At 39.5% G+C, this 25,109-nt stretch overlaps 1 protein-coding gene across 1 annotated transcript in view; it reads left to right on the forward strand.

Moving 5' to 3' along the window:
* Positions 1-1,912: 1,912 nt before the first annotated feature.
* card14 (caspase recruitment domain family, member 14) overlaps positions 1,913-25,109 on the forward strand; it is a 94,937-nt gene continuing 71,740 nt past the window's right edge. The window contains exon 1 of the mRNA XM_072558617.1: positions 1,913-1,990. The gene's annotated coding sequence lies outside the window, so the exon portion shown is untranslated. The remainder of the gene's footprint in view (positions 1,991-25,109) is intronic.

Below are 25,109 nucleotides of genomic sequence, written 5' to 3' on the forward strand. Positions count from 1 at the left end.
GTGGAATTCATCAAGGCAAGTTTATGGTTCTTGTGGTGCATGGTAATATCCCTATCTCTAAGCCAGAGGGCCAGGTTTCAAGTGTCACCTACTCCAGAAGTGTGTTGTAACCTGTCTGAACAGATTGATTGATTAAAAGTATCTAAGGCACATTTGTTCAAAACATACTTGGTTGAATTTGGAGGTAGCTGTAAAAACGAATTAGTGCACCACATCAAAAAGGTAAATTTGCCACAGTCTTACCAGACCATAGGGTGTACTTTTATTAGAGAGAGAGGTGACTGGTGATGGTTTCACTTGATGATCACTACACCTCAGGTGAGTGGAGAGGTTGAGAAGAGATCTCCATTGTAATTTCAGCCAGTGCAGGAACTGAACCCACACTGTTCATGTTACTCTGCATTGTAAGCCAGCTAAACTGAGCATACCAGCCCTTTGTGGTATAATTTGATCACATTGTGAGAGCAGGCGGTCAGCAAGGAAGTTTATTGGAAGAAAAGATAGACAGAAAAATAGAAAAAGGAAGCAGAGGGGAAAATGGATGATGGAGATAATGGCAGTCAACACTTTTGAGAAGATGATGACACCAATGAATAAGTTGGCTGTGGAAGCTGGAGATTCAGTAGCATTCTTTCTAATTCACTGCAGTGTCACATATCTCTGCTTCGCTCTTCCCAGTCATTTCCTCATTATGACTATCTATCCTCATTGATATTCATCTGTCTCCTAATTGTTTATCATCCTCTGTCTGGATTGACTCAAGAATGCCGTTAGTCATGCAACTCAGCAGTCACATATAAATTAGGCCTGATAGCAAATATCAGGTGTGTCTTGGGACAACTCAAATTGATTACTATGCTTAAGCATTTAAAATGGAAAGTAAGCAATCCATGTAGCACCTCCGATCACCTCAGGACATTAAAATCACTTCAGTGCTAATTAAGTTTATTGTTTGAAATGTAAGAAGTATTGTAAAATAGGAAATGTTTACAGATAGCAAAGTCCCACAAACAGTAATTCAGTAATGGGCTGATCCTTTGTACCAATTTTCATAAGAAGACATTAACTTGGAATTTAAAATCTGGTTTGGAGCCGGATGCTGCCTGACTTGCAGTGTGTTTCCAGCATTTTCTGTTTTCAAGTTTCCAGTAACTGTAGTATTGATTTTATTGGTTTTATCAGTATTAGATCTTTGTTGAAGGACAGGTATTGGCTAGAACACCAGAGAGGATTCCACTGCTTTTAAATATTGCTTTGGGATTTTTAATACCTACCTGAGAGAGCAAATGGGTCCTTTATTTAATCTTTCATCTGAAAGAAAATGCCTGAATGCTGCACTGAGGTGCTAGCCTAGATTATGTGCTGAAATCTGTCGACTGGGACGTGACTCTGTTAGAGAGAAGTGCTACTGACTAAGCAATGCTGAGATTTAAGAGAATGTCGCTCTGTACCATTATGCAAATATCGCGTGCTTTCCACGGTGAGAAACTGCTAATACGTCAAAGATCTTGTTTGATTATGTATCAAAATACAACACACCAAAACCCCTCAGGGTATCTTCGGCATCAAAATTCTTCAGTTGCTACTAATTAGTGCATTAAACGTCTTAAAGAAACAACAGGTAGTACCAAAATATCAATAAAATCAGAAATAACTGGAAAAACTCAACAGGTCTGGCAGCATCTGTGGAGAGAAAGCAGAGTTAATATTTCAGGTCCAGTGACCCTTCTTCAGAATTTTTTTTGTTTAGTACCAGCACATGTATTAGTGCTTCATTTCTTTTAAAAAATCTAGACAGTACTGTACAACATATCATTCATTGTTGTACTTATTTCACAAATTGTCTGGGTGCTTTTTCCCTTTCCTGATCAAGTGTTCTTGACAAACTAGTTTATCTACTTGTCACTGCTGACTTAGTTCTTCACTTAGAAAGGAAATGTTTTCACCTGTTCAGTAAAAGGTAGCCAGCGCCAAGATACTCTGTGTACAGGTTAGTAAAATGCACTTTTCATTAAACATAAAATGTTGTAAATTTAAATAATAACTTTAGATAATGTTTAAAACAAGCTGATTATGGACATTTCCTTTTTGATCATTGTAAAGAGTTTTGTTGCCAGGAGCAACTTAATCTATTCATTTACTTCAGCATACTTGTAATTCATCATTCATACCAATCTATTATCAGTAAGTCTCTTCAGAAGTGACTGCAAATCCACAACCATTCTTCTTTAATTGAATTGCTAACTCACATTCTATGATTGCCTGTTGTGTTCCTTTCAAGATTATGAATTGGTTTTGTAACTTGAACAACATAAGTGCTTTATTGATTTACACTTTGAAATTCATGTTCCATGTAGTTCAATCACTGCTGAGGATACTACTAAAAATGTAATTCAGTTTCTTCATAAATAATTGTATCCATAATTCCAACTAACCATACCTTTACCCCCTACTCTTCCCCTCAAATTTCATATTAATGACAATAGTTAGTGATCAGTACTGTGAGCAACTCTGAGCACCACTCCTTCGGAAGGCTTTATCGGACACAAACCCAAAATGCTGTGATTGATGGAAATCTGAGACCTTGGCAGAATTTTCTCTTCCCTGAGACAAGGGCAAGAAAATTTTGAAAATACAGCAAGTGTGAAAATAATCAGAAAATCTTCCTTTTCTTTATTTTGGCTGTAAATAGCAACTTTAAAATTTTGCGATTAAATGGTGTCTACCTTCTTTCCATGCATTTGAATCTTATTCCTAGCTCAGCTCATCTCAGTTATATGTCACTTTTAATGCTGTGCTTTTCTGAGAATCTAGACATGCAGTAATTGCTTATACTGCAGATCAGAGTAAAACCTCATTCTGATTCTAATTCTAATTCTAATTCAGAGTAGATACCTGGTGACCACAGCTTGCTGTTTACTTGTCCTAGCCATCACCCAACTGTATGCTCCATTATCCTCCTTGACCCTTCATCCACGCAAGTTGGCATCAGCAAATAACCAGTCTCATCACATTGTTATGTCTGCTCTTGCTCAAACTCTCACATCACTTTAGCCTTTCAACACTTTGCTTTGGAGCTCAAGAATGCCTATAACTTGCATGTATCTGTCAGATCACTTTGGGTGCAGGGGCACATACATACCTCAGTCATATACACAGGACAAATTCTTAAGCCTTGTAGTTTGCTTTCTAAGTACTCACTCACTTTGCGCTTACTAAGAGGTGCCAGCTTCAGTATCTTTCACATTATTTTTACTGCACAGTTTCATCAGCACTCAGTAACAACTGCCAGCTCTCTGACTTGCATTACATTTTAACACAGAGGAAGAGGAAACTTGTTGCAGAAGGGAGTACTGAACAGTCAAGTAGCTGCACGTGTTGTTGTATGGCTGTTAGCTACTTCAACATCACATGTGCCGAATGTACCAGCAACTTATGTGGCAAACTCACTGCCTGTACTTCAAGCAAATGGCCATGTTGGAAAGGCAAAGAGATGCAGTCCTTCCTGAGGTGAAGGGGGTCTGCAATCAGTCTGTGTGTTGAAGTCAGTCAAGGGATCCATCCAATTCCAGTCCAGGGATTGACCACAGTCAGTCAGGCAAGCTTTTGGTCCTATCAAAGTGTGGGGATCCCTATCGTTCTATCCCTGGGCCAGTCAGAAGATTACAGTTGGGTCAGTTGGTGTACTGTGGAAACATTAGGTCAGTTTAGGCTGTGCTCAGTCAGGGCTGTCCAGAACAGTCAGTCCAGGAATGCTGAGAGGTCACGGAAGTGGTAAAAGCCTCAACCTCTCCTGCCATGCAATTCCACGAGAATTCCATGAGGTATATAGTTCCTTGAAAGTGGAGTCCCAAGTAGATAGGATGGATATACAGGACATTGATTCGGTCATTTTTAGAATACTGCATTCAATTCTGGTCTCCGTTCTACAGAAAAGATTTTGTTAAACTTGAAAGGGTTCAGAAATGATTTACAAGGATGTTGCCAGAATTTAAGGGTTTGAACAACAGGGAAAGACTGAATAGGCTGGGGCCATTTTCCCTGGAACGTCAGAGCCTGAGGGGTGACCTCATAGAGGCTTATAAAATCGTAAGGGGCATCGATAGGGTGAATAGCCAAAATCTTTTCCCCGGGGTATGGGTGTCCAAGACTAGAGGGCATAGGTTTAAGTTAAGATGGGAAAGACTTAAAAGTGACCTGAGTGATAACTTTTTCATGCAGAGGATATGGAACAAGCTGCCAGAGGATGTGGTGGAGGCAGTATTTAAAGGCTTCTGGTGGGTACACAAATAGGAGGAGTTTAGAGAGATATGGGCCAATTGCTGGCAAATGGGACTAGATTAATTTAGGATATCTATTCAAGATGGATGAGTTTGACCAAAGAGAGTGTTTTCATGCTGTATAACTCTATGACTCTATGAGAAGGGCACTGAAGAGACCAGTTGTATAATTAATTAAATGAAGAACAGAATATTGTGTGAGAAAGGTTGCTGTGAGCTAGGACAGAGGGTGCATCATCCATCCGACTTAGCAGAACGGTTTAACGGAAAATGGAAACATTCTGCCTGGAAAAACTCAGCAGGTCTAATTACATCTGTGGAGAAAAAACAACAGAAAAGAAAGACATTTCAGACCAGTGAGCTTTCATCACTAATGGAAAAAGCTAGAAATGTGACTGGCTTTGCACAAATCAAAGGGAGTAGTAAATAACTGCTTGCTAATGAAGGGATTGCAATAATTGCCAGTTCAAAATGAATTTGAACAAAATTCTTCAGATCAGACCAGAAAGGAAGGCTAGGATCTGATAGATTGTCTTGATAGGTTTATTTGCATGGAAAGAATGTTTGATCCATTCGAATTAATATTAGAATCTTGTCAGAAGTGGCTTATCTATTCTGAAAATCCTGGCATGTCAACTATTAAAAATTAAAATACATGCTAATCTCCTGTAATTGATATGAAAAATGTGAAAACTATTTATTAGAAATGTGACTGAAATTTCATATTCATCATATCATGGTGTGCATTGAATAAGCTAATCTTGATTGCATTGACAATATATTTGGGATCTGAGTTATCAGGTCAGACAAGAGAAATTGAACTTGGGCCTTATGACCTGAACAGTACACAGTTACTCTTGTCAAAGGGTGTGCATCTTCAAAATGGGCTTGATTATGTTGGCCCCTTCACCACCATTACTGCTTCTATGAGCATTTTGGCATAGGTGCAAAAGGGTTGCCAGCTCCTCCAAGAAGTGTTGAATCATTGCCTTCAGTAACAGATGAAGGAAAATAAATCTTTAGATGATAAGACATAGGAGCAGAAGTAGGTCATTCAGTCCATTCAATCTGCTTTGCCATTCATTGAGATCATGACTAATTAGATTAGATTAGATTTGATTCCCTACAGTATGGAAACAGGCCCTTCGGCCCAACAAGTCCACACGACCCTCTGAAGAGGAACCCACCCAGACCCATTCCCCTACCCTATATTTATCTCTGACCAAGGCACCTGACACTATGGGCAATTTAGCATGGCAAATTCACCTGACCTGCACATCTTTTGGATTGTAGGAGGAAACCGGAGCACCCAGAAAACCCACGCAGACGTGGAGAGAATGTGTAAACTCCATACAGACAGTCATCCGAGGCTGGACTTGAACATGGGTCCCTGGTGCTGTGAGGCAACCATGCTAACCGCTGTGTCACCATGCCGCACTGCCCCCCCCCACCGTGCTGCCCCAATCTGATCATCTGATAATCCTCAACTCTACTTTCACCGTAACCTCCGATTCCCTTACTGGTAAAAAATCTGTCTATCTCAACCTTGAATATATTTAATGGCACAGCCTTGCCAGCCTTCTGCAGTAAGGAATCCCACAAATTCATAACCCTCTGAGAGAAGAAATTCCTCATTGTCTCTGTCTTAATTGTGTGATCCTCTTATTCTGAGATCATGCCCTCTGGCCCTAGACTGTTTCCCCTTATGGGACAATCTCTCAGTATCTACCATGTCAAGTCTATGAAGAATCTTGTATGTTTCAATAAGGTCACCTGATGTTTCTATATTACAGCGAGTACAGGCCCAATCTACTCAACTCCTCCTCATAAGCCAATCCCTCCGTACCTGAGATCTGGCTATTGAACTTTCTCTGGACTGCCTCCAAAGTCTTTCCTTAAGAGAAAGGAAATTATAAACAATAATAAGAACCAACATTTTGAGATTAGTAGTAACATGATGATCTTCTGAATCTTAAGTTCTCTTTGTTCTTGGTTGGGCATCTCTTATTGGATGATTCCTGTGAAACGTCTTTGGATTTTTTTATATTAAAAAGGTTTTATACGTGAGTTATTGGACTATATTAAACTTATTAATAGTTCAAGAAATGTAATTGAATTAATTTGATTCAAAAACACTTAAACATGTTTCTTTCAAGAAAACTCCATTCTGACATCAAGTTACCAAATATAGAGATAAAAGATAATTGGCCTGGATTTTGCAATCACAATGTTTGAAAATCTGTCAGAATAGTTATACCATTGAATAGTTATTCAGGAATGCACACATGTATAGTAATGCAGAAATCAGAAAATGCTGTCAGAGAGTCTTTGCTTTTCCACAAGGATGCGCTATTGAGGTCTTCTTTATTTTTCGCTTCCAGCTCAATCCAATCATAATCATTCATTTTAATATCTGAAATTTGACATGAATATTAAAAGATTTTAGGGACTTTAACTTCTTGGTTTGCTACCTGTCAGAGTACGTCATTACTGTATATTGGCTGTTTGCCTTACTTACTGACATCACTGTCAGTGCATACTTGGCAGTCCCCCGACGTGGAACTAAATTTGACCTGGCCTCAGAAGAGGAAATTCTTGCTGCAAGATAGCTAGATGTTTGCAGGAAACTTTGTTTTGGGGCTAATGATTAATACCATATCTTCACTACTGGTTACAAAATCCAGGCAAAATTATTATTGTAATCTTTCAATTAAAAATGGGGAGAAAGAGAGCATTATTGAAGAAGAATAGTTTTTGGCAATGATTTCATATATTGAATATGCACATCAAGAAAGCACAGACTGTAAAGGCTTCATATCAAAACAGATAAAGGCGGCATAATTTCCTTAAGCATATTATTTGCACTGTCTTTCATTCCACGCTGAGAATTTTAATTTATCACTGATAATGGATACCATTTGTGATTTGGATCAGCCTTTGTAGCTTTTGTGCCATGAAAATATCAAAAACAGCTTGGTTTGATGCAGTTTCTCAAGTTTATTTTCAGCCATCTGTCTGGATAAGTTCTTTCATAATGAAAGCCCCTACTTCATAAAGTGAGAGGTGGTCAATACAAAATTCTGCAGAGATATTGTCTCCCATTTTCAGCTATTGAATAAAATAATCTGATTGTATGTTTTCTTATTAATACTTTGAAAGGCATGTCACAAATGGAATTATCTTTTCTGTTTCAAGCCAGTATAAATTGTTAGGTTAAATGGAAATTCTTGTTGCATTAGGAAAATAGTGGATGGATTCACAGTGCAGTTTGATTTTATCTTGAAGCAGTTAGAAGGTTAGAAGCGACATGTTTCATAGGCTTGTGATATAATGTAATGATCAACAACTTAATTTATGCTGTGCTTCAATGTGGAAATTGATCTTGAAGCACTTCATAGGTGTGTAATCAAAAGAAAATCACATTATTCAAAAAGTCTGTTTGATATGAATAGTTGCAATCTTCCATCAATAGCACACTTAATTACTGGGTCACTAGCTTATGAGGCAAACACATCGAACATGTTTTAGTGAAATAGCCATATGTCAACGTCTAAGAGGAGCAATCCTCAGCCAAGTCAAGGGATACGGCTGTAGGTCAGTGGGTTCCACCACAGTCTGTGTAGGTCCGATCTCAGCCCAGTACTTGCACACAATTGTCAGTGAGGGACAGGGATTCCATAACATTACTGTCTGGGGAATTAGCCAAATCAGTCCTGAGGTCCAGTTTGACCAGCTCAGGATTGATGGTAGATCAGTTGGGGATCAGATGGTAGATCACTTGGTTCAGTTAGAATTTTGGTCACCTATCAGTCCAAACTGCCCTTTTAAGTCAGTCAGAGGGGTGTGTCACAATACTGGGAGTCTGCTCACCAAAGAATAGTGGCCGTTGAGGGCTGCTTTGTGATTGGCAATTTGGGGAAGTCAGTTATGGGGAATGGAAGCAGCATGTTGGAACTTAGAGGCAATATTAATTAAAACATGGAGGAACACAGTCTTTAAAAATTGCAAACAGTAGAGCATTGGAGGGCAGGGTTCTTGTGAGAGATGATGTAAATAATGGCCAACACTACATTGGCTTCAATGGGCTGACAGTGCTTGGCGTGACTAGGCTATGGGCCTGGACTCAGGGTGTAAGGTTGGGAGATAGAAACAGGAGTGGCCTTCTGAGGCAGTTCCACCATATAATGAGATCATTTGATCTGTGGCCTAATCCATATACCTGTCTTTGACCCATATCCACTCCCATATTTGGGAGTGTCTGGGACTGATGGATCAGCAAGAAAGAAAGGAACACAAAGATTTGGGGAGACACCTAGAGTAATGAGCTGAGTGATTCAGTCTGAGAAGCGAGACCTGCACTGCCTTTCAGGCTCATCTGACTTGCAAATGTGCAATGAAAATAAAAAATGGCTGCCACCACACCCAGTGTTGGTGGAGTACATTCTTTTTCTGCCTGAGGGTGTCAGCTTTTCTTGTGAGTGACTTGAAGCTTTTCAAGGGACATTGCATTCATCAGCATTTATATAATACAGGTTGAAGGTATCTGTAATCATACAGTCCTTCAGATTAGTGACCAACTATGGCAAAAACAAGCAATCTTCATATTATTAGTGCTTACAAATTGATAATAGTCATTTTGATGAAGCAGAAATAATTGCAGCCAATCTTTGAAATGTCACCTGTGGGCTACACGGTGGCACAGTGGTTAGCACTGCTGCCTCACAGCGCCAGAGACCCGGGTTCAATTCCCGTGAAGTTTGCACATTCTCCCCATGTCTGCGTGGGTTTCCTCCGGGTGCTCCGGTTTCCTCCCACAGTCCAACGATGTGCAGGTCAGGTGAATTGGCCATGCTAAATTGCCCGTAGTGTTAGGTAAGGGGTAAATGTAGGGGTATGGGTGGGTTGTGCTTCGGCGGGGCGGTGTGGATTGTTGGGCCGAAGGGCCTGTTTCCACACTGTAAGTAATCTAATCTAATCAAAGACAATCCAAAGTCTCAGGGGCTATACGATAGTATGGAACTGATTTCCTCTCATCTTGAACTAAATGCACTTGACAATGTGCCCTTCTATACATGATTGCCTCTCTTGAGTGCTGTGGGGGAGGTGAGGTGGTGTTGAGGTAAGGTTTCTGTAATCCTGGCCGTGTTCTCATGGCTGCAGTGCATTTTCCCAAAATGAGATCACTGCTACAGCCTGGGCAATAGGCTTTGCCAAAATGTCCTCATCTGTATGACAGTTTCAAGGTCTGTGCTAAATACCCTGGGGGGTACCATGATGCCTATCTCCTTGATAACTCTCATGTTCCTGCTTCATTTCAAGGGCTGGACACCTTATAGGAATGATTACTGGGAAATAAGGGCTTTTTTTCTGCAATCATGACTAATGACTTAATTACATAACCCTGATGCCCAGTGTAGATACAATGCAGTCTATTTCTCCATCAAGTCTACAGTGGAGCAGATAATAGACCTGCCAAAGATGAGGGGGTGATGCATCAATCAGGATGGGTTGTCCTTACAGTCAACTCTGTTCCACATAATCCTAGCATGTTGCTCCCCACACAGTTGAAGCAAGCAAAGAGAGGTTATGATGGACGCTGCAAAGCTGGGAGAGTGGCAGTCATTTTCCAAAGAGGAACAGGAGGACATTGAGCAGGGGGAGCATCACCTTCTGCATGACAGAGCATTGCAACATTGGGCTCGACAACATTGGGCTCAGCCAGGACTTAATTGATGTCTGCTGCCAATAGATACGAACAGGTAGAAGTTATATTTCGTTGACCGTAAATTTGTTGTTCTTTGAAAGGCAAGCAGCCTCTATTTATTCCCAGAAATAAATGTAGCTTTTCTATTTGTTTATCTTTGCTTTTCCTATTGTTCAATTGAAGTAATATTATCAGCTGTTTGAAGGCTTGCCAGCATGTGTTGCTCCCACATTGAGCAGAAATGTCATGCTGCGCAGGATCTCAGGGCAATAGTAGCCCTCCCTTAGATAGTCTTCTAACCTGGCATGTTGCTAAGGATAGGTAGTCTCTATAGCTTCATTTTTGTAGCTGCTGTTACTATGACAGTCAATCATACAGCTGATGATGGAAAGAAGCAATATGTTTATGAATGTGAGGTTCTGTTTGCAATGAAGTATTACCTGTGTCAACAAAGTGTTCTCAGAAGCTTTGCTTTTTTGCTCCATTCCCACTAAACTACAATGAAGGGTTATTTCTGGTTGACAGTGTTTGGCCTGTGCCTTAGAAATGGCACTGGTAGTGCAAATCCAAGAAGGTCACATACCTTCACCACTGGTGAACAAATGAAATCACAAGAACAATGCCACAGGGTTATGGTACATATATAATGAGGTCAGCAGCAGAGAAATAGACGAGAACTCACTAGAGCTCACAGAGAGAAAACATCCGTGGAACTCCCTGATATTTGCACTGTGCCAAATTTTGCTAAAATCCAGTCTATTATTTCTATTGTCCACAGACAAGAAGCAGAGATGAACAGAATTATTTTTATGGTTCCCCTCTTCTGTACATAAGAGAAGTGGTTTATAGCTTCTATAATGGGTGGTGGTGTGTTTCTCAAAATCCTTTTTGTGAAGTCCATTTTGGTAAAAAAAACTCATGACAACTTCATGACAGGCAATGTAATGTTTATTAACAGCCAAATCCCAGGGAAATGCATAGCTATCCAAGGAAGAAAGAGAATAGAAAGGAGAATAGTTACAAATTACAAATGACTTAAAAGCAAATGTATTGCCATTTGCTCATATGAATTAAGGGAGTCCAATAACTTAGTGTGTACTGGAGATTCATTCAGTTGGCTATACACAGAGGTCTGTTTTGCAGTTCAGATGCAATCAAAATGCAGTTGGGATGAATAATAAATGCTAGTGATATCCACATTCTGTGAATGATTTTTTTTCTTTAAAAAGTTGAAGGCATAGCAATTGTAAATAGGGAATTGGTTCATTTTCAGGCAAAAAGCAAGGATTATTCCCAGAAATGGAAATTTCCATTTGCTAAGGCTGGAGCTACTGTCATCTGGTGTTACAAGCAGACTGACTAAAGGAGTCAAAACTGTATAATGAAAGCTGATCAAAGCCCAACAGTTTCAGTCACATGACTGGGGTTTCAGGTTGAGTTGCTTTAGTTAATGAGGTGAGTTTGAAAGTCTTCATCAAAATCCATTTTGTTTTGTAGCAGCTAACTCTGGTGGCTATTACTGCTATCTCTGTCATAATGTGTTTCAATCTCCAGACACAGACATCTTGTCTGAGGTTGCTTTGTGTTATCTTCACTGGAATGTCTATACAATGCAAGAAGTGTGTTATTCCATGTCGAGGATGTAAACCTTTGTCCCCTGGTTACTGCTAATCAGAACCTAACAGAAATTGTAGTCAACAGGCATTACGCAGTCTGGGGTAGCCCTATTGTCAGTCCAGAGAAGTATTCATAGACAAAAGTTAGTCAAGACAAAATACCTTTTTAAAAAGATCAATTTAGGATCTTTCTACTGCTGCCCTCTTGTCATTGCACAACAGATTCTATTGGTACATCACTATAAACAGGTGAGTATAGATGAATGAGCTAGCAGATCATGGAAGTGTCGCAGCAGATGTGTTAAGCATGAATAGATGAGCCATTTTATTCATTGTTCATCATAGAAGTGTTCGAATCCAAAAGTTTAATTTGACACAAGTGTGCAGATTGCTGTCAATTGGTTTGTGTTATTAATTCAGGAGTTCCTTAATCTTATTAAAGGAGTTTCTTATATTAGAAAACATAACAATTGTAATTAGGTTGTATGTTTTCAGATATGTCACAGTCAATGAACCAAGGTAATAAAGTTATCCTCCTCAGAATACAGCTCGAGGTTGACTTGCAGTTGCTAAGTTCAAATAAAGATATATTAACAATTAACAGAACATTCAAAATCAATGTAGGTAACAAATAAAGTTTTTGTTTGATAAGTTTAGCTGTTATCAAAAACAGTGCAAAGGGCATTAGATACTGCAAAAAATAGGATTATACATAAACATTGACCAATGATTAATGCATTTTATTTCCTTATGTCTCCCCTTAATTTATGATAAATAAATAACTTGTTACAATACTGTTCAAAGAGACCTTTATTCCAATGTCTCTGTCGAATTGGTAGCCTTCTCACTTCTCCGCACCAAGGTTTTGGGGCCATACAGTAAGATAGGAGCACAAATAAGAAGTACAATACTGAGGAGTGTTGCACTATTGGATCTATTGTTCTCACAATGTGGAATTAAAACAGGCACCATTTGGCTGCTTTGATGAATAGTAAGAATGGTATAACTGAAGACAAGGAAGTTTTCTTGGTCTCCTCATCAAGATCCATAATCAGAAAACAGATTATCCCATGCCTGGTTTTAAGATTATGCTGGCGAAATATAACTGCTATGTTGAGAAATGTAGAACATAAAGGAGTAGGAATAAGCCATTTGGCCCTTCAAGTCAACTCCACCATTCAGTATGATCATGGTTGATCATCCAAGTCAGTACCCTGTTCCCACTTTAATGAGTTGAACGACTGACTTTCAATAAGATAGTTGCATATTGAATTGTATTGAAGTATTATTCTAACACATTGTGGTGTTTTCTAAATACAAATATTGCAAAATCTAAATTTAATTTAAATCTTTTTTAAAGAATATTAGCAGCTTTTATGTTTGTCTGGGTTTTGCAGTCATAATGATAGTCAAATTGACAGCACTCACCATCATTACAACTGTGAAATTGGCAGTAACTTAATCTGCTGTCTGTGCATGTGCAATGAAAAGCAGAAATCCAACATACTGTACGTGTAATTCTAACCCTGCTCCTTCACACTGTGTACTGTTGATGTCCCTGCAGATGGAAATCTTTTGAAATCGTATGAATTTATGAGCCTTCATTTGTCTTCTGTTAGTCTAACTGTAAAGTCTCTTGGAAGGTTTCCATTTTGTATTGAATGAGATATGATTGGGTTTTGATAGTATGTTAAGTTCAGAATTGCAGGTGAATAATTGCTCAGGCTGTGTTAACATTCTTTTTGTGCAATGTCAGATTTCTCCAGTTAGATACAATATCTGGAGTTTCCAAAGCAAAGCAAAAAGAGACAGCGGTGATTTGAAATCCATGTTCCATAGTCTCGTGGAGATTGCTTACTTGACTTTTGAACTTAAAGTGATACCTTTGTTTCTTTTCTGATCTCTATGTGTATTTTGACACAGAACCACAGAGTAGCCTTTTAATAATAATAATTACTTTATCTGTAACTTGAGAAGGAAACAAAAAAAAATCAATTATTACGAAGTGTGACAATGGGAATGCATCACAGAGGAGAGCATCTAAGAGAGTGAAAGACATGTTAGTATTTTGGGTGAGATATTTTATTGCAACTCATGTTAAATTGTTTCACTAAAACGAATATGAAGGGCAATTTAGAAATAAAAGCAATAAATGAATAGTTAATTGCTTCATTAACAAAAGCTATTCATGAAATAATTGCTAATAATGTATTCAAGATTTTGCATTAAATAATGATCTGAGTTCTATCTTTTTTGCGATGGTAGCCACAATGTTCAACACAAGAAATCTAATTGCCATGTCAAAATTGCCACCAGATTCAAATGCCCAGGCACTTGGGAAACATAAACACACCAACATTTATCTTGTGAAACACTTTAAATACCAACAGCCGGATTCTATTTCTTTCTGGCACTCCATATGTCAGTGGTAGGTACTCGAAATAATGCATCCAAATATTTTCTGTAATTATGTAGAAATACACAGTAATTAGAGTGGAACAGATTTCTGTTCCCAAGTGGATAAAAGTCCCGAAACCTGTGTAATAAAACAACTTATGACTCATAACGTGATCCGAGGGGATCGGGTTTGGCTCTCAGATTCCTGGCAATAATTTACAGTCTTCCCTCCTTCATGCTGCAGGCAAGAAAAAGGTTTTATTCTAATAGTAACCTTACATTACATTGCTGAGAGTGCTTGCCAATTACAGTTCACCTTTGTTATTAGTGGTGCTTTTGATTGTGAAAATACTTTTTGCACCATAGCATTAGACCACTCCTAGCACCAGAATTAGTATTAACGGTAATTAAAATTACAATAGAAAATCAGAATCAGTCTCATCTATTCATTGATGTCTACTATGAATAATTCCAGTATGCAATGTGTTTGTATAAACCACGTGTGATAGGTTCACTGGAGTGCAACAGAATGAACTTTACATTCCTTGAATTCTCATAGTTTAAATATTCTCTCCGCCCTGCTCTTGGGTGGTCAGAGCAGCTTTTCCTTCACCTTCTGTAATTTTCATGTTGCCACCTTCCTCTGTTGCTTCCAATGTTATGGTACACGAGTTAAATTAATGATCAGATATTTCTCCTTCAGCAGAGGAAGAGAATATTTAACAAAAAATACGCATATGTAACCAATTACTGACTGTTAAGGTCACGTCCTTGATGGAATGTCCTATTTTGTCTTTAGAGGAATTAAATGCAGTTATGCTACTTTTATTCTTCCCTTTACCTGTTTGCTTAGGTGTTGCTCTGAGCTCATCTGCTCCATCTTAAGGCAAAGGTTTAACTATCAGGCTGTATTGTGTTCTAGGTTAATGTGATTATTCAGTAATGAAAAATGTGCTAGTATGCCCTTACACCAAATTTAGAATGGTTTAAATGATTAAAGTTAAGAGTACTGATCTTCTGGCCATTTACAGACAAATCTAAAGACGTGCAAGACAATTATTTCCTGGTGTATTTTTCATGGTAATGTGTCAACCAGTCAGAGTTGACATTGTCAACCAATCAGCACCTTTTCTCCTGTAATCCAAATTTTTAAAACATTTTAAATTTCACATCTTTGCATCTGCTCTGGAGAGTGTGTGATGAAAATCTTCAACAGCATTTGACATATATTTTCAGCAACACTCAAATCCATAATTGTTCAGTTACAACAGAGATTTTTCTATTAATCTTTCATTCTCTTGTTATATTCCTCAACGATGGGATGATCCTAACAATCTGTTTATATTAAATAAATGTAAGGGCCTTTTTTTTAGACTGTGGACTAAAAATGGAAAAAGATACTACTTTAAATCAGCGAAGTGGTATAAGAAAGTGTCTGTACTGGACAACACTGTGAGTTGTCTGTACAATGTTGCCTTGTTGGACAAGGGAGAGGGAGAATTCCAGGCAAAATTGTACTACATGTGTGTGTTCAGGGCAGTTTTGTTTTGAGACAGTCTCTTGATTGGCTTTTCAATTGATACACATTGTGGGTTCAGGATAGCTGAGCATAGTAACAACCAATTGATTGGTTCATGGCCAAAGCAGCAAATACATTTAACTTGAAGAGAGAAAGTATCAAATATTTCCCTCCCTTGTGGGGAAGAAAAATAAAATCCTTTGTATCTAATTGCTTTCTGTCATATTTCTCTGTAAGCTGATTTCTCTGCAAATTCCCTGTTGAAAGGAAAAGTGGAAAGAACACCTCCAGAGACAAAGAGCAAATCCTCAACTAGTGAATGAAGACTGAGAAACTATATACCCAGAACCTTGTCTCATCAGCAAAGAGCCCAGAATCAAAAGAACTCAAAAGAAAACAATTCATTGAATTTGTGCTCTGGATTGGCACCAGAAGTGTGCCTCTCTGAGTTTTAAACCTTCCCCTCCCATAATATTTGTGTCTTGTCTTTTCTCTTTGTGTATCTTATTTTTTGTGTGGGAACTTTTCGAAAGGGGTAGAGTTTAAGTTTTAGAGTTATAGATTAGCAATTCATATGTCTCCATTCTGCCATTGGTTAAAAACAGTTTGATTACGTTAAATAGTTTGTTTTGTCTTTAATTTGAGAGAAAAAAAACTGGTTCCACATTATGTTAACCTGAATTTGACAGATGAAACTTTCACATTTGTGACAACTCCAGGAATTGTGGGGTTGATTTCTTTACCCCAATAGTCATAACATAATATGACATAAATAAATAAAGACATTTGTTATCTAATGGAGAAATACTATGTTCGACAGATATAAAAATATTCTACCAGTGCCAATAAGGCTACTTAATAGCAATTCTGAACTTGGATAAAATCTCAGTTCTCTCACAATGAATAGGTATGGCTTTTTAACTGTCTTATGACATCTTCAGATACTTTATCAATAACGACCCCTCTATCATAAGGTCAGAAGTGAGAATGTGTGCTTTTGGCTGCACAATGTTCAGTATCAGTTGCAACTCTTTCAAAACTTAAGCAGTCCATGTCTAAGTGCAGCAAGACTTGGAATAAATTTGGGTTGCTAAGTGGCAAGTAACATTTTCCCCCACAAGTGTTGGATAATAACCATCTCCAACAAAGAAGAATCTAACTATTGTGTAATGGACTTTCACTTTATCCCTTTCTTCTACTAGGGCCATCCTTTTTTTGTTCTGCCAGGGCGATTCTTTCCTTTTGTTTTTCCTCTTTTTTTATAACTTAATTCAAACTGTTTCATTCCCTTTTCTCTTGTCATTGCCTCTAATTTATGCTGCTTCACTTGTAATTGAAATTTAACTTTTCCAATGATTCTGATTGCAATCCTGGCAGTTGTAAATGTTATGCTGTTGCTATAATTATTTACCCTTTCCTAACAGATGCAGTCAATTCCAACTTCAACTTGTTTGCCAATTCTGGAAGTTTTACCTGCTGACTTTCTTTAAAATACCCACCTCCAGGAAACTCTTAGTGACTAAATGTGCCATCATTACACAAGGCACATCCTGTTTAAATTAACCAAATTTAACACCAACACCCACAACTCCTTTGATTCCACTCATTTTAAACCCAACTTGGAATTAGAGATTTATATTCCAACTAGAACCCCAGTTTGTTATGGACCAAACCATATTACTTCAAAACATGACAATGAGATAGTCTAGACCCTAACTTGTTCTTATTTTAAAGGCGATTGCTAAGCATTATCTTGCGGATGCAATTTGATTAGACAAACTACCAGGCTTGAAGCAAAACATACTTTATTCGTACACTCAGGTTAAAATATAAACAAAAGAAAGAAGGATTGTAATAACTTAACTCTATTGGAAAACTTAACAGAATGATAGATTGTCTAACTACGTTATTATGTTCCAACATAATAACAGCTCATAAACACATTGGCAAAGGCAAATTCAGTAAAATAGATTATCTTACATGCAAATCTCTTGTGCACGAGAAAAAAACTCTGAGAAAGACAGAGAGACCTCAAGTGTTTTGTTGAACAGGGAGAGATGTATTGTAGCTTCCAACTCTACAGTTACTGAAAGCTAAAACTAAAATCTTGGTTCTATGGGAGCTTGATCTCACCCATTCAGGCTGCTTATATTGTTCCAACATAAAAAACCCAAGACCTCACAAGCTGGTTACTTTATTGGCTTGAAGTAGACCGCTTCACACCTCTGACTCAATCTGTCTTCATAAGAAAAAAGGAAAGAAATACACCTCTTAAAGCCAAATAACAATTGTTCTTTGACAATCAATGACATCACCATTCAATGGTATCCTCCACCATCAATATCCTGGGGGTTACCATTGATTAGGTACCGAACTGGGCTAATCATATAAGTACCAAGGCGACGAAACGTGTAGTCTGTAACTTTCCTTATTTCCCAAAGCCCATCCACCAACTACAAGGCAGATGTCAAGTGACTAATGGAATACTACTCATTTGCCTGAATGAGTGAAGCTCCAACAACACTCAAAACCATCCAGGACAAAAACAAAGCCCACTTAATTGTCACCACTAGCACAAACATTCTGTTCCTCCACCTATGATGCTCAATAGGAACAGTTTGTACAGCAACATAGAAAATAGAAGCAAAATGTCAGCCATTCAGCCCTTTATGCCTGCTGCTCCATTCAATATGATCATAACTGATCATTCCACTCAGTACCCTATTGCCACTTTCTCCCTATACATATTAATTTGTTTAGCTTTAAAGTATATCTAACACCTTCTTGAAAACATTCAAAGTTTTGGCCTAGCAGGGAATTCCACAAGCTCGCCACTTTCCAACAGGAAGAATTAATCCTAGTATCTACAAAACGCAATACAGGAGTTCAACAAATTTCCTTGAAAGCACCTTCCAAATCCATGACTTCTTCCATCTAGAAGGACAAGGACAGCAGATACATGGGAATACCACCACCTGCAAATTTCCCTCCAGCCACTCACCATTCTGAGTTGGAAATATATATATCACCATTCCTTCACTGTCGTTGGGTCAAAATCCTAAAACTCTTCCTCTGGTGGCCTTGTGGGTTGACCTAGAGAAAATGGATTGCAGAGGTTCATCACCATCTTCTTAAGGGCCACTATGTGTGCAACAAATGTTGGTACAGCCCGTGACTCCCACATTCCTTGAATAAATAAAAGAAAGGACACAGGCAAAGTTTAATGTTGGTAATGATTGTGTTGCTACCAGCTGGAGAATGATAGGTGGGAGAGCCTCTGTTCAGCAAGCCATTCCAGGATAGTGTCATCAGGCATGTTTAACTGGTCAATTTTGGTCCTTTCCAAGATTTAGAACCCTGGGTCTGAATTCCCGCCACTCTGCTGCCAGTCAATCAGAAGCTGCCAGCTCTCATTGCCCATTAGGGCCTCTGGCAGCAGTAGCTTTTTCCTGTAATACATGCCCTTCTGGCCAAGGATCAACCAGAGACCCAGGCCACAGGTGTGTGAGGGTGAGATGGGGTTTGCAGATTGGGGTGGGGGAGGAGGGGCATGGTGCAGTGGGAGTCAAGAAGATTCAAAACAAGTGACAGAGAAGTGGGGGTGGCATGGTGGCTCAGTGGTTAGCACTGCTGCCTCACAGCACCATGGACCCAGGTTCAATTCCAGCCTTTAGCGACTGTCTGGGTGGAGTTTGCACATTCTCCCTGTGTCTGCATGGGTTCCCTCTGGGTGCTTCAGTTTCCTTCCACAATGCAAAGATGTGCAGGGTAGGTGAATTGGCCATGCTAAATTGCCTATAGTGTTCAGGCATGTGTAGGTTAGATGCATTAGTCAGGGGTAAATATAGGGTAGGGGGAATGGGCTGGTGGGTTGCCCTTCAGAGGGTCGATGTGGACTTGTAGGGCCAAAAGGCCTGTTTCCACACTGTAACGATTCTATTCTAAATAGCTTTTCTGATGCAGGGTCCCTTGAGTGTCTTTGAGCAAGTCTTGTGCAGAGGGACACATACTAAATGCCAACATCAGCAGGATCAGGTCCTTAAGTTGGAATTAGTTACACACTTAAGAATCTTAATTAGCATTTGGATGGGAAGACTGTTGAGAGTGTGGCGTTGGAAAAGCACAGCAGGTCAGGCAGCATCTGAGGAGCAGGTGAATCAACATTTTCGGCATAAGCCCAGACTGTCCATGAGCCTTGTCCCACAGACTGAATTGGGCAACATCCATGTCCACCCACATATTGTACCCCCCCACCCCCCCCAATCTGATTAAATGCCCACAGCTCTAAACCAGTCAAGAGGGTGGTAAAAAATTCCATTGTATAAGTGGAAGAGTGGAAATTCTCAACCGTTTAAAGATGTCTAATTGATTTCAGACTGCGGGACCTTTGGAGAAGCACTCCAAAGGTTCACTGACAGCAGTTTCCAGGGCAGCACATTATCCTGTGCATGTCAGAACTCCTGAAGTTGCTGTGCCCTTCAGAAGAATGATGACAGCAAACACTGATCATTTCACTGCTATTACTGGCATAAAATATGGACCAATAGCTTGTGTTCTTTCAAATTAAGAAATGAGAAATTACAAAAGGGATAACACCAAACATTTCAAAAAATCAATTTAGCTGTTCGAATGTTCCACATCTCAAAGGCTTTCATGCTCTCATAATTTTGAGATACTGTTCCACAGCCTTGAACAAGGTTTAAAATTTGTGAGTTTGGCTTTAGGTAAGTGATGTTTTGCATGAATAATAATTGTAAGTTAATTATAAAATTCCTTCACGAAGGAACCAACTCGATTGAAATGTCATATTATCTTGTCAAGGGAAATGATCTGAAGGTTGGTTCAATTCTGAAGCATTGGAATTTTTGTATTTCTGGACAGCTTTAATGACTGCAGAAAATACAGTTGCTCAGCTATTTTCAGAATGACTCACCCGTGGATTAATTTTTGGTCACATTTTGCTTCTTTTGTTTAAAGACAATCAATGCACTCGATGTACCCCTTAACATGTGGAGGAAGAGACTCGACTTATTGTCACAATGAGATACCATCTGTAAAGATAAAAGGATATTGTTGCATGCATTTTATGAGTGTAAAATGGTTTCTTGTAATGTTTAATGAAGGGAATTAGACCTGGGCCACTGAAAAAAAGGCTCTGGTGTACATTTCCTGGTCCCACTCCCAAAACTAACTAAAATAAAGAAGTTCAGAGTTCACATGGCTTGACCACAGCCTAGCCAGCTATCATCAAACAAGACTTTGGAAAAAACTGTTGTTGATTTATTTTTAATTTGCTTTAATATCAAGCCTGTGGGAATGCTGTTCCTTCTTCTACAATAATACCTCAACCACTGCTGTCTCCACTTCCCCCCACCACCCCCACCCCCACCCCCACACCCTCCCCCCCCCCCACCCCCATGACCTTCCTCTCTCCATCTCAGCTGTGTGCCATAGTAGACATTTGAGCCGGGCAAAATCCAGGGGACCCATATTTACATTCTACACCAAGTTGTCCAAGTAGCATCTGCAGCTCAAAGCCATTCTAAAGATGAGGCTTGGCACGCACTTGTACTTCTGTTTCCTTGCTAATCTGAGTTGCATGTGTGATAAGTTGCGATCTGAGGACTGAGATGAGGAAGAATTTCTTCACAGAGAGAGTTGTGAACTTGTGGAATTATCTACCACAGAAAGCTGTTGGGGCCAGTTCATTAGATATATTCAAAGGAGCTGGACATGGCCCTTGTAACTAAAGGGATCAAGGGGGTATGGAGAGAAAATGGGAATGGGATACTGAAATTGCAGAGTCAGCCATGATCATATTGAACAGTGGTACAAGGTAATAGGGCTGAATGGCCGACTCCTGCATCTATTTTCTCTGTTTCTATGTTTTTCATGTGGATTATGGTGGTTTCTGGCATTAATGAATTTAGTTTAAATCAACACTATCACTATTCCTCCTGCTCATGATATCAATATGTTTGAATAATTTGATTTTTCAAGCATATGTAAATGACAGACAATGACTGCTCTCTCTAGCCTGTCTTGCGGAGTTGTGATGCCCCATGCCACAGGATATGGATATGCCCTGTGCAATTAGAGTATCCTGGGATTAGTGAGAAAATAGTTTAAATGCCCAGGCCAATTTGAGAAAATAAAAGAATCTGTAAAATTCATCTCTGACTCTTTCAGGTAATTGAAACCAGTCCAAGAGTTCACATTAAGCCTGTATTTTGTTAATGGGGGACTGGCTGGGGAGATGCAGAGAAGACATTTCTACATGAGGGGGCATCAGACAAGGGGCTATAAATATAAAAGTCCTAATAAATTTAATAGAGAACGTAGGAAAAATGTGTACGTCGAAAGCACTGTAGTTAGAAACACTCTACCATAAAGAGTAGTTGAGGAGACTAGCACAGATGTATTTAAGAGGAAGCTGGACAAACAGTGAAGAAAACGCCACCCATCTCCATCAATGGTATGGCGGTTGAGAGAGTTGAGAGCATCAAATTCCTAGGAGTGACAATAACTGCCAACTGGTCCTGGACTTCCCATGTAAATGCAATGGTCAAGGCACAACAATGCCTCTTCTTCCTCACGCTGCTCAGTAAATTGGCATGTCCATAAGGATCCACACCAACTTTTACAGATGCGTACTGGCCGAATGCATAACAGGTTGGTACAGCAAATGCTCTGCCTAAGCCCATAAGAAACAACAGAAGGTTGTGTGCACAACCCAAACCATCACAGAAGCGAATCTCATATCAATGGACTCCATTTACACACCTCGTTGCCACAGAAATACTGTCAACATCATCAAAGACCTAGCCCACCCCAGTAATGGTGTCGTATAATCTCTTTGAACAGGCAGAAGGTACAGAAGCTTGAACATATCCACCATCAGGTTCAAGAACACCTTCTTCCCTGCCATTGTTAGACCGATGAATGGATTCTCTAACATCAACCAATGTTGATCTTGTTAATATTAATTTTATCTCACACACATCCTGCGCACTGTAACCTGCATGCCTCACTCTGTTAAATTTTTTTCAACTTATGATCCGTATGTCCTTACTTACTATGATCTGCCTGTACTACATGCAAACAAAGATTTTCACTGTCCCTCAGTACATGTGACAATAAATCAAATTAATCAATTCTAGGGTGGGTGCCCACAATGGCTTCTCACTGGCCACCATTTATAAGGAAGCCAAGACAGTGCCCCGCTTCAACAAGCGCCAGGTCGCACTTAACTGCACAATGTCCTTTAAGACCAAACCAGAAAAGGGCATGTGCAGACCAAAATGGTAGATCAAGTACTGGGCCAGCTCTGATTGTTACACCGCCTGCTCCTCATGGTGTGCTGTGTAGGCTGCACTGGGAATGGCTGGCAGTATTCCTGCCAACCTGAAGGCCAGGTTGCACAATGTCCTCAGTGGCACCCTCAAGCAAGTGAAGGGCAAAGGGGTGAACGGCTCCTTCAAGATCACCAAGAAAGGTGAAGCTGGGCGAGTGACCAAGAAGAAGAAATCTTCGGCCTTAGCCTTAGCCAGCAGCAGCAGCGCAGTGAAGAAATCTCACAAGAAAGGTGCTTCCAGCAAGAAATCAGGTAGCAGGAATAGTTGCCTGGGTTCCTCCAGCAAAGACAGGAGCAAGAGCAAGAAAGGCAAAACAAGCATCAAGTCCAAGTCCAAGAAAGCTTATTTTGTTGCAAAAAAAATTAGGAAGAAAGAAATGACTTTTTATACAACATTTTTCTAATTGTTGTATCACCTCATTTTGGGGGCTTTTTTTGTGTGTCTGTGTAGTTTGTGATCCCATCATGAGGCACCCCATCTGTTGAGAACGCGGGAAGAATTTCTCCGACATTACTTTGGTTTGGTTGATGGTGTTTGCAAAGTTGACTGACATTTCCCCTTTACCCAGGATTGTAGTGCCTGTAGTTTTTTTTTAGGAAATTGTATTGGTTGTGTTTTGTTATCATTGTACCTAATATTCTGCACCTGAGATGGGAATGTGTAAACTTTTCACTGTACTGATGTGAGTACATGTGACAACAAATCTAATTCAATTCAATTCTCATGATGGTGAAAGGATTAGGTTACGTTGATGAGGGTATAGGAAGGAGAATGCCAGGAGGTCTGTGTGGAATACTCATACCAGAATAGAACAGTTAAACTAAAATTGACTGTTCCTGTGTGATAAATCTTCAGCTTTGGAAGAAATGCAACAAACGAAGCAAACCAGCAATCAGTGCTCAAGCCAGCAACGTTTTGCACTGATCCATTATTCTGTGGAAAATATTGAACAGATTAGCAATCGTGCTAATTCTGCCCTTTTATAATCTGTAAATTCCTAATGCTCCCTAACCTATCCATTTGGAATTAGTATCTTAAGTGTATACTGTCCAAACCCTTCTTTATTTTAAATCTTTATTTGAGAAGCTGGAACTATTTTCCTTAAAGAGGAAAAGGCTAAATAGACTTTTGAGGGAAGTTTTCAAAAATATGATGGGTCTGGGTCGAGTAGTTAGGGGGAAACTGTTCCCATGCATAAATGGGTCAAGATCCAAAGAGCACAGTTTTAAAGTGTTTTACAAAAGAAGCAAATGCCAGGTGAAGAAAGTCTTTTATCACCGAATGAGTAGTTAGTGTCTGGAATACACTGTCATGAAGTGTGACAGAGGAAGGCACAAATAAGGGATTTAACATTGGATGTTTATTTACATTGAAATAATATGGAGGATTATGGGGAAAAGACAGATGATTAGGACTAAGTTAACATGTTCAGAATTTGATGCAGATACAATCAGTCATAGAGTCATAGAATCATAGAAATGTACAGCATGGATACAAACCCTTTGGTCCAACCTGTCCAAGCTGACTAGATATCCCAATCCAATCTAGTCCCACCTGCCAGCACCTGGTCCATATCTCTCCAAACCCTTCCTATTCATATAACCATCCAAATGCCTCTTAAATGTTGTAATTGTACCAGTCTCCACCACATCCTCTGGCAGCTCATTTCATACACGTACTATCCTCTGCGTGAAAAAGTTGCCCCTTAGTTCTCTTTTATATCTTCCTCTTCTCACCCTAAACCTATGCCCTCTAGTTCTGGACTCCCTGACCCCAGGGAAAAGACTTTGCCTATTTATCCTATCCATGCCCCTCATTATTTTGTAAACCTCTATAAGGTCACCCCTCAGCCTCCGACGCTCCAGGGAAAACAGCCCCAGCCTGTTCAGCCTCTCCCTATAGCTCAAATCCTCTAACCCTGGCAACATCCTTGTAGATCTTTTCTGAACCCTTTCAAGTTTCACAACATCTTTCCAATAGGAAGGAGACCAGAATTGCACGCAATATTCCAACAGTGGCCTAACCAATGTCCTGTACAGCTGCAACATGACCTCCTAACTCCTGTACTCAATACTCTGACCAATAAAGGAAAGCATACCAAACGCCTTCTTCACTATCCTATCTCCACTTTCAAGGAGCTATGAACCTGCACTCCAAGGTCTCTTTGTTCAGCAACATCCCTAGGACCATACCATTAAGTGCATAAGTCCTGCTAAGATTTGCTTTCCCAAAATGCAG

The sequence above is a fragment of the Chiloscyllium punctatum genome, chromosome 39, assembly GCF_047496795.1.
Source record: "Chiloscyllium punctatum isolate Juve2018m chromosome 39, sChiPun1.3, whole genome shotgun sequence".
NCBI lineage: Eukaryota > Metazoa > Chordata > Chondrichthyes > Orectolobiformes > Hemiscylliidae > Chiloscyllium > Chiloscyllium punctatum.